This window comes from Dromiciops gliroides, chromosome 3 (assembly GCF_019393635.1).
Source record: "Dromiciops gliroides isolate mDroGli1 chromosome 3, mDroGli1.pri, whole genome shotgun sequence".
In the NCBI taxonomy this organism is placed as follows: domain Eukaryota; kingdom Metazoa; phylum Chordata; class Mammalia; order Microbiotheria; family Microbiotheriidae; genus Dromiciops; species Dromiciops gliroides.
The window spans coordinates 145,239,948-145,250,350 of NC_057863.1; the positions used below are offsets into that span (position 1 = coordinate 145,239,948).

At 35.0% G+C, this 10,403-nt stretch overlaps 1 pseudogene; it reads right to left on the reverse strand.

The window, feature by feature from the left end:
- Positions 1-3,289: 3,289 nt before the first annotated feature.
- Positions 3,290-3,912, reverse strand: LOC122751277 (annotated as a pseudogene).
- Positions 3,913-10,403: the final 6,491 nt, after the last annotated feature.

Below are 10,403 nucleotides of genomic sequence, written 5' to 3' on the forward strand. Positions count from 1 at the left end.
CGGGGCAATGGGGGTTAAGTGACTTGCCCAGGGTCACACAGCTAGTAAGTGTTAAGTGTCTGAAGCTGGATTTGAGCTCAGGTACTCCTGAATCCAGGGCCAGCACTTTAACCACTGTGCCATCTAGGTGCCCCTCTGGAATATACACTTTTATCAGTGGTACAGGGCACATACAAAAAAATGACCTTGTATTAGGGGACAAAACCCTCGAAAGCTCATGTAAAAAGGCAGAAATAGTAAATGCATTCTTTTCAGATCATAATATAATAAAAAATTACTTGTAATAAAGAAACATGGAAAGATAGACTGAAAATGATTTAGAAACTAAATAATCCCATCCTGAAGGATGAGTGGGTCAAACAACAAATCATCAAAACAATTGCTAACCTTATCCAAGAAAAAGACAACAATGGGGCAACAGACAAAAATTTTGAAATGCAGCCAAATCAGTTCTAAAGGGAAACTTTATATCTTTAAATGATCACATGAATACATGAATAAAATAGAGAAAGAGGAGATCAATGAATTGGGCATGCAACTAAAAAAAAGTGAGCAAAAGAACAAATTTAAAATCCTCAATTATTATTTACTGAATTTGAAAATATTAATATCAATGGATAGATAAATAATATTGAAAGTAAGACAACTATAAAATTAATCAATTAAAGTATGAACTGGTTTTATGAAAAATCAATAAAACAGATAAACAGATAAATCTTTGGCTAATTTGGTTTTAAAAAAAGGAAAAAAGAATATCAAATTACTAGTATCAAAAATTAAAAGGGGTGGGGGCAGCTAGTTGGTGCAGTGGATAGAGCACCAGCCCTGCATTCAGAAGGAACTGAGTTCAAATTCAGCCTTTGACACTTGACACTTACTAGCTGTGTGACCCTGGGCAAGTCACTTGACTCTCATTGCCCCGCAAAAACAAAAACAACAATTAAAGGGGTGAATTCAGCACCAATGAAGTGGAAATTAAAGCAATAATTAGGAAGTATTTTGCCCAACTATATGCCAATAAATTTGACAACCAGAAGAAAATGAATGAATATTTAGAAAAGTGTAAATTGCTCTGATTAACAGAAGAGGAAATAAAAGACCTGAATAACCCCATTTTATCAAAGGAAATAGAAAAAGCCATCAATGAACTCCCTAAGAAAAAATTTCCAGGGACAGAAGGGTTTAAAAGTGAATTCTACCACAAATTGAAAGAACAACTAATTCCAATACTATATAAATTATTTGGTAAAATAGGTGAAAAGGGAGTTAATTCCTTTTATGACACAAATATGGTGTTGATACCTAAAGCAGACAAAGCCAAAACAGAGAAAGCAAATTATAGACCCATTTCTCTAATGAATATCAATGCAAAAGTATTAAACAAAATATTGGCAAGAAGATTAAAGCAATTTATCTCCACAATAATATACTATGACCAGGTAAGATTTATATCAGTCATGCAGAGCTGGTTCAACATTAGGAAAACTATCAACATAATTGATCACATCAATAGCATAACTAACCAAAGTCATATGATTATCTAAATAGATCCAGAGAAAGCATTTGACAAAATACAGCACCTATTCCTATTCAAAACATTAGAATGCATAGGAATAAATGGAAATTTCCTTAAAATGCTAAGCAGTATTGGGGGGGCTGCTAGGTAGCACAGTGGAAAAGGCACTGGCCCTGGATTCAGGAGGACCTGAGTTCAAATCTGACCTCAGACACTTAACAATTACTAGCTGTGTGGCCCTAGGCAAGTCACAACCCCAATTTCCGCACCAAAAAAAAAAAAAAAAGGTGAGCAATATCTACCTAAAACCATCAGCAAACATTATACTTAATGGGGATAAGTGAGAGATGGTCATGATAAGATCAGAGGTGAAACAAGGATGTCCATTATCACCTCTATTATTTAATATTGTACTAGAAATGTTAGCTTTAGCAATAAGAGAAGAAAATGGAATTAAATAAATTAGAATAGACAATAAGGGAAAAAAAAACTTTCACTCTTTGCAGATGATATGATGGTATACTTAGAGAATCCTAGAGAATCAACTTAAAAGCTACTTGAAACAATTAAAAACTTTAGCAAAGTTGCAGAATATAAAATAAATCCACATAAATCATCAGCATTTCTACACATGAACAACAAAGCTCAGCAGCAAGAGATAGAAAGAGAAATTTCATTTAAAATAACCGTAGAAAATATAAAATAATTTGGAGTCTACCTGCCAAGACAAATCCAGGAACTCTAGGAACACAATTACAAAACACTTTTTACACAAGTCAAATCAGATCAAAATAATTGGAAAAATATCAGTTGCTCATGGATCAGCTGAGCTAATATAATAAAAATGACAATTCTACCTAAATTAATTTACTTATTCAGTGACATACCAATGAGACTACCTAAAATTATTTTTTAGAGATAGAAATATAATAACAAAATTTATCTGGAAAAAGAAAAGTTCAAGAATATCAAGGGAATTAATGAAAAATTAATGCACAGAAAGCTGGGCTAGCCATAGCAAATCTGATGCTATACTATAAAGCAGCAGCCATCAAAACTATTTGGTACTGGCAAAGCAATAGAGTGGTGGAGGGGGCAGCTAGGTGGTGCAGTGGATAAAGTACCAGCCTTGGATTCCGGAAAACCTGAGTTCAAATCCGGTCTCAAACACTTGACACTTACTAGTTGTGTGCCCCTGGACAAGTCACTTAACACTCATTGCTCCACCAAAATAAATAAATGAATCAATCAATAAATCAATAAATAAATGAATTGAAAGAGATAGTGGTCGATCAATGGAATAGGTTAGGCAGGGGAGACACAGTAGTAAATGATTATACTAATCTACTATTTGCTAAAACCAAAGACTCCAGCTTCTGGCATAAAAACTCACTATTTGACAAACACTGCTGTGAAAACTAGAAAATAGTATGGAAGAAACTAGGTATAGACTAACATCTTATACCATGTAGCAAAATAAGGTCTATATGGGTACATGATTTAGACATAAAATGTGATACAATAGGTAAATTAGGAAAGGAAGGAATAGTTTACTTCTCAGATCTATGTAGGGGAGAAGAATTTATAACCAGAGATAAAGAATTTTATGAAATGCAAAATGAATGATTTTGATTACATTAAATTAAAAAAGGTTTTGTATGAACAGAAGCATTGCAGCCAAAATTGGAAGGGAAGCAGAAAGCTGGGACTTTTTTTTTTTCATTGTTGTTGTTGCTTGAAAATCTTTATTGCCAAGAGTCAGCAGAGCTCTCACTATTTACCATTACCATTGATGGGGAGATCAGTGTTCTGGGGCAAGGCCATGAAGGCCTTGAACTTGGGCCAGGAAGAGAGCTGACTCACATAGGCAGACAGTAAGGGAAAGGTGTCCAGGCAGCTAGGGGACAGTGTCTGATGAATCAACAGCAGGTCCGGCAGGTTGTAATCCACAAAACAGATCTGGTTCCCCACAACAAATGTTTTGCCTACCTGGTTCTGGCTCAGCAGAGTCTCCAAAGGCTTCAGATGTATGGGAAGGTCCTTCACATACTGCTCCTTGCCCTCCTCATAATTCTGGAAGATAAGGCAAGCATACTTTAGCCAGAAGGTCCTCCACCCTATGGTTGGCCACGTCCAAGGACAGCTTCTTGAGAGTCCTTCCTATAGAGCCCATATTTGGGCCCTAAGTGTCTCAGGATGGTGTTGCTTTGGTACAAGGTGAGGTCACCATCCGTGAACTTGGGGAGGTGGCCATAGAGACAGCTGGCTTTGAGGTCCCCCTTCATCCATATGTCTTTGGTCCCTGCATCCTCCTTATAGCCCCGGTCAGCCAGGAGCATTCACATGCCCTTACATCACCCTCAAACAGGGAAGTAGGTGATGGTGTAGGGAGGCATCTCAGGAGATAGTGGCACACAGGAACAATCCAAGCAGGGAGCAGGATCCCAGGGCAGGAGATTATTTTTACAGCCAGTGTTTCTGATAACAGCCTCATCTGTAAAATATATAAGGAACTAAATCAAATTTATAAGAAGACAAATCATTCCCCAATTGAGAAATGGTCAAAGGATATGAACAGGCAGTTTTCAGATAAAGAAATCAAAGCTAACTATTGCCATATGAAAAAAGGATTTGAAATCACTATTGTTTAAAAAAATGCAAATTAAAACAATGCTGAAGTACCACCTCATACCTATCAATTTTGCTAATATAAAAAAAAGGAAAATAATAAATGTTGGAGAAGCTGTGGAAAAATTTGAACACTAATGCATTATTGTTGGACTTGTGAACTGATTGTACCATTCTGGAGATCAATTTGGAAAGGGCTATAAAACTGTGCATACCTTTTGACCCAGCAATAACACTATTAGATCTATATCTCAGAAAGATCATAAAAAGGGAAAAGCACCAATATGTATGAAATATTTATAGCAGCTCTTTTTGTGGTGGCAAAAATTAGAAATTGAAGGGATGTCCATTAATTGGGGAATGGCTAAACAAGTTATGCAATGGAATATTATTGTGCTGTAAGAAACGATAAGCAAACAGATTTCAGAAAATCTTGGAAAGACTTACATGTATTGATGCTGAGTAAAATGAGAAGAACTAGGATAACATTGTCCACAGTATCAACAACATTATGTGATGATCAATTGTGATAGACTTGTCTCTTTTCAGCAATACAATGATGCAAGATAATTCCAAAGGACTCATGATAGAAAATGCTTTCCACCTCCAGAAAAAAAAAAAAAAAAAGATCTGTGGAATCCCGATGCTGAATGAAGCATACTGTTTCTACTTCTTTTTTCCTTTTTTCCTTTTTTTCCCTTTTGTTCTGATTCTTCTTACACAACATGACTAATGCAGAAATATGTTTAATGTGATTGTACATATATAACCTATACCAGATTGCTTGCTGTATGGGGGATGGGGGAGGGAAGGGAGGGAGGAAGAAAATTTTGGAACTAGAAATCTTATAAAAGCAAATGTTGAAAACTATCTTTACATATAACTTGAAAATAATAAAATATTTCTTTGAAAAAACATACTTGACTGTCAACGAATAATAAAAGAAAAGATGAAACAGACTGAGAGAAGTTGAATAAGTTGTGAATGATCAGAGACCTGGAAAATGCCAGGGGAAAGATTCAAAACCTGTTCTCATATGATTCCAATATTAACACTTTTGCAACTACACCATTGTATTGGACTGGTCTGTGCTTATTTGGGTATGGGGAATTTAAACATCATAAAGCATGGGATTTCATGATTCTGACATTGGATGATATATTTAGAAGATAAAATAACATAAGCAATGAAAGAACTTCAAGAATGAGGAATAGTGTAGACTATTTACATGAAAAGATACCGCTCACAATCTTTCATCATCTTGCTACATGAAATTTTTAATGTTGATTTTTATTCTCAGTCAGTAATGTCCTGTGTTGCCATTTCTTTTTGCTTGGTAAAATAATCAATATTTGTTAGTTGAGTCTGTCTCTGAGCTATTTTTGCCTCTTTATTTTTGTAATTATTTAAATCTCTTTAACTTCTTTAGCATATTAATATAGTTCATATCGATATCTTTTCCTTGCACCATGTTTGAATAAGTACATTTTTGGCTGCTGCAACTCAACGTAAATCTTTTTTTTTTTCTAATTTTGCTTTATTATTATATTTTTTTCTAAAAAGTCAAATGTCAGACTATACTCAGATAACTGATATGGAACCATTAACATCTATAATGAAACATTAACTGTTAAGTTACAATCAGTTTCAAATTTTTTGCTTTATCTTTTGTCACATGCAGTACTTACTTTCTTATTTCTGATGCATTTGTAATACATAGTCAGGGCACTTCTTTTCACAGTGGTCCTTTAAGCACACACACATATAAAAATACATATACATGTTTATTTCAAATATATATGTGTGCCATGTGTATATTATGTATTTATAGGCAAAGGCCCACTGTGAACAGAAGTATATACATAATACATATAGACATATATACACACAATACATATCTACATATATATGATGTGCATAAAACACATACTTATACATATAGGTCCATACACAAACTATGTGTGTATATACTACATATACACATATAGATACATTATACAAAGCATCTGCATGTGTAAGCATCTGCATAATTATAAACATATGTATTTAAATTTATGTGAGTATATATGCATATATACATATACACATACACATGTGTATATATGTATGTACACATTTTAGAATTAAGAAACAAATGTGACCAAAGGGCCACGTACATGTAGTAATTGTCAAAGACAGTATTCAAAACCAAGTCTTGTCTGACCCTAAGTTTATCACTTTTCCCATACACCATAATATTGGGCTGGTCTATGCATGAGGGTAAAAATCTATGTAAGTCTCATAAATTCTGTGATCAAATTGTTTTTATATTTTATAGTTTATTAAGAGGATATGCTCATATGGAACTGGAAGTAAAAATAACTTGTAGTTAAATGTAAAGATAGTACAGAGCCTCTACTTCGAATGAAAATTGAAGTTTTCATCATGAACTAAATGAACTAAAACCACAAAATATTAAGATTTATGGACTTAGTTTAGAATACAATTTTGAGTCTTTTGCAAATCCTGGCTAAGAATTGAACATGCAAAGTGCCAAAAGTTAAATTAATATTTAGCAATATTCTTAAACCTGTTGTTTTTTTTTTGGCTGAGCAATGAGGGTTAAGTTACTTGCCCAGGGTCACACTGCTAGTAAGTGTGAAGTGTCTGAAGAGGTATTTGAACTCAGGTCCTCCTGAATCCAGGGTTGGTGTTTTATTCACTGCCACACCTCGCTACTCCAGAAATCATTCTTAAAATGCATTTGCTTTATGGTTTGCATTGACTAAGAGTTCAAGAATTATGTGGCTAGGCTTCTGTTGATGATTTCTTTGTATTTGGTAGATCCAATATCAGGAAGCAGACATGATCTATAGCCCGGCCCCACCCAAATCCTTTTCAACATAGTATAAATTCCTGAAAATGGTGTGTCCAGGAGAGTCTTAGGGAGTAATGTATATTTTGTATTTTGAAAAGGGATTTTAATATAATTTTTTAGATTCGTATAGATTGAAGAATTTAAGAAAAAAAAGTGAAATGGACTAGCAGAAGTTTAAATGGACTACTATACACTGAAGGCTTCATTTGAAAGGAAGCAACATGATCACATGGACAAGATGTCTTTGTAATAGGGTTGTGACAACTGAATGGCCTGCAGGGATTTATAACTCAGACAACACCCATTTCCTCTAGGCTTAGGGAGTACTTTGAACTCTCATAATCTTTGATTTAGGGATTCTTAAAGAGACAGTTTGTGAGAGAGACAAAGAAAAGATTGTAAACAGCCAGAAAGTAACAGTAGCAATAGTAATGAACCCCATAGGGTAACATGAGTTCAACTCCTGTTTTTGCTGCTGAATTCTTTCAACAAATGCCCCTTTCCTTTAAGTCTCTCTCTCCCAGACTGCTAATATCCCTTTAAAATTTCTTGAGCATGATTCAAATCAGCTTTCTTTAAATATCTCATACTTTAAAATTTGCTCTCAGACCTGAAAAACAGAATACTATTCCTTTTAACTTATAATTCCCACAACACCAGAAGTTCTTAAATCTTTCTTCCACTCTAAAGGAGATTCCTTAGTGTTTTGATTTTTGTAGATGATACCTGATGTTTCTTCCAACTTTGAAATTCCATGATTTTTCTGTGCCTATGTTCCCTTATCTATTAACAAGAAAATGTTAGCTTTGATGGCGTTATGGTGGTGTTCAGGTTTGCCGTTCTTTGAGTCAATTCTTTGGATGTATTCGATTTTATTCATTTGTGAATTTTCTGAGCCTGAAAATATTTTCAAAATTTTATTAGTGGCTACTATCTATATGAATATAGAATTGAAATAATATGGCATAGTAGATAGAATGTGGGCTCTGAAATTGGAATGATCTGGGTTCATTTAAAAAAAAAATCCATATATGCTACCTAGGTCTTCATGGGAAAGTCACAGTGCCCCTATAACTCTCTCTAAAATTACCAATTGAGAGGAAGCTAGGTAGCGCAGTGGATAAAGCACCAGCCCTGGATTCAGGAGTACCTGAGTTCAAATCTGGCCTCAGACACTTGACACTTACTAACTGTGTGACCTTGGGCAAGTCACTTAACCCCCATTGCCCCACACAAAACAAAAAACAAAAACAAAAACAAAAAAACAAACAAAAAACTATTGAAGGCAAAATGTTGACTTACACCAGTATGTAGAGTTTCAGTTTCACCACTGTCCACAGATCCAGATCCATACTTGCCCAAATAAAATAATGAAGAAAATTTCCTTGGCATGTAGTATCAGAAAGAAAGAGTGAAAACTAGAAAATGACTTTGTCAAAAGTATGATTTTCACTGAGGCTGAGCAAAGTGAGCAAAAGCAAGAGAACATTGTACAGAGTAGCAGCAATGCAGCGGTCAAGTTCTGCACAAAAAAGGGCAGGAAAAAAAAGGAAATGGTAAGGAAAAAGATAAGAATAAAAACAAAGGCAGGGGGTGAACCCTCCCGCCCCCACCCCCATGCCAGTGGGTAGGGTGTGGGGGGGAAATCGCCCACCTATGTGCAGTAATATCTCCTGCTGAAAGGGATGGGAAATGTTCTTGGCAATACAATGATCCAAGACAATTCCAAAGGATTTATGATAGCTCTACACATACAGAAAAAAAGAAATATGGAATCTTTGATCTGAATACAGATCAAAGTATACTATTTTCATTTTATTTGGTTTTTTTTCTTTCTTGTAGTTTTCCCTTTTGTTCTGATTCTTCTTTTACAGCAGGACTAATATGGAAATATGTATTACATGATTGTGTGTGTGTATATATATAAAATTTATATCTGATCAATTGCTGTCTTGGGAAGGGGGGAGAGAAAGGAGGGAGGGAGAAAAAGTTTGGAATTCAAAATCTTACAAAAATGACAGTTGAAAACAATCTTTACATATAATTGGGAAATAAAATGCTACCTAGAAAAAAAGTATAATCTTTATACAAAAAAATAATTTTATGAGTGAAAAGCAAAATGTAAAAATAAAAATAAAATGTGCATTTGGTTTTGGGTATAGTTTACATTTAAATTATTTCTTCCTGTTAATATATATGCTTATGCAACCTGACACCTACCAGATTCATTGATATGAAAGAAAATGTAAGTGACAAATATTGAAGGGGATGTGGAAAAATTGAGACACCAATGCATTTTTGGTGCAGTTCTGAATTGATACAATCATTCTGAGAGCAATTAGGAACTATGTCCAAAGGGCTGTAACACATTTGACCTAGCAATATGAATTACTAGATCTGTATCCCAAAGAGATAAAAGAAATAGGGAAAGGATGTATATACACAAAACTATTTATAACATCTCTGTGGTGGCAAAGAATTGGAACTTGAAGGGATGCCCATCAATTGTGGAATTGCCGAAATTTTTTGGTATATGATTATGATGGAATACTATTGTGCTGTAAGAAATTATAAGCGAGATGGTTTCAAAAAAAACTTGGAAAGTTTTATATGAATGTGAACTGATGCAAAGTGAAGTGAGCAGAAGCAGGAGAGCATTGTAGACGGTGACAATATTGTACAGTGCTCAACTCTGAGTGACTTGGGTATTCTTATCAATGAAACTATCCAAGACTACTCTGAAGGATTTATGATGAAAAATGCTCTCCACCTCTGGGGTTGGGGGGGAGGGTGTGTGTGTGTGTGTGTGTGTGTGTGTGTGTGGAATTAATGGAGTCTGAATAAAGATAGTAATATACTAACAAAGTAAAATTTAGTCTCTCTGTTGCCGGAGCTAAGGCCCAACAAGCATGCTACTCCTGAGCTTAGCAGAACACGAATCCTTTACAATCACCCTCTGGATGATCTCACCCTCTGGGCTAGTCACACAATTCACCAGGTGTTCTCTGGTCAAAGACAAACACTGGACAAATTCAGAACATCCTGCAGTGAATCAAACTAGTCACATGCTTGCTGTCCCCTCCTTGTTAGGGCTACAATTCACTGAGCAGTCACTAGTATAAATGTTGAGATCTCCCTATGCTACCTTGGATTTCCCCCCACACACAGGAGGAGTAGGACCCCAGCACATGTGTCTATAGCTCCACCTTGGTTGCAAGACTTTTTCCTCACTTAGAAAATAAACTTTGTCTGTAAGACTGACACCTGTTTCTGGCCTATTTTGTGCAGTTCCACTCATATGTAGGTTAGAATCTGATTCTGGAAAAAAGTCCAGTCAACAATACTTTTTAATTGCATCTTTCTTTTTTGTTTTTATTTTAGTTTTTATTTTTGAGTGGGTCT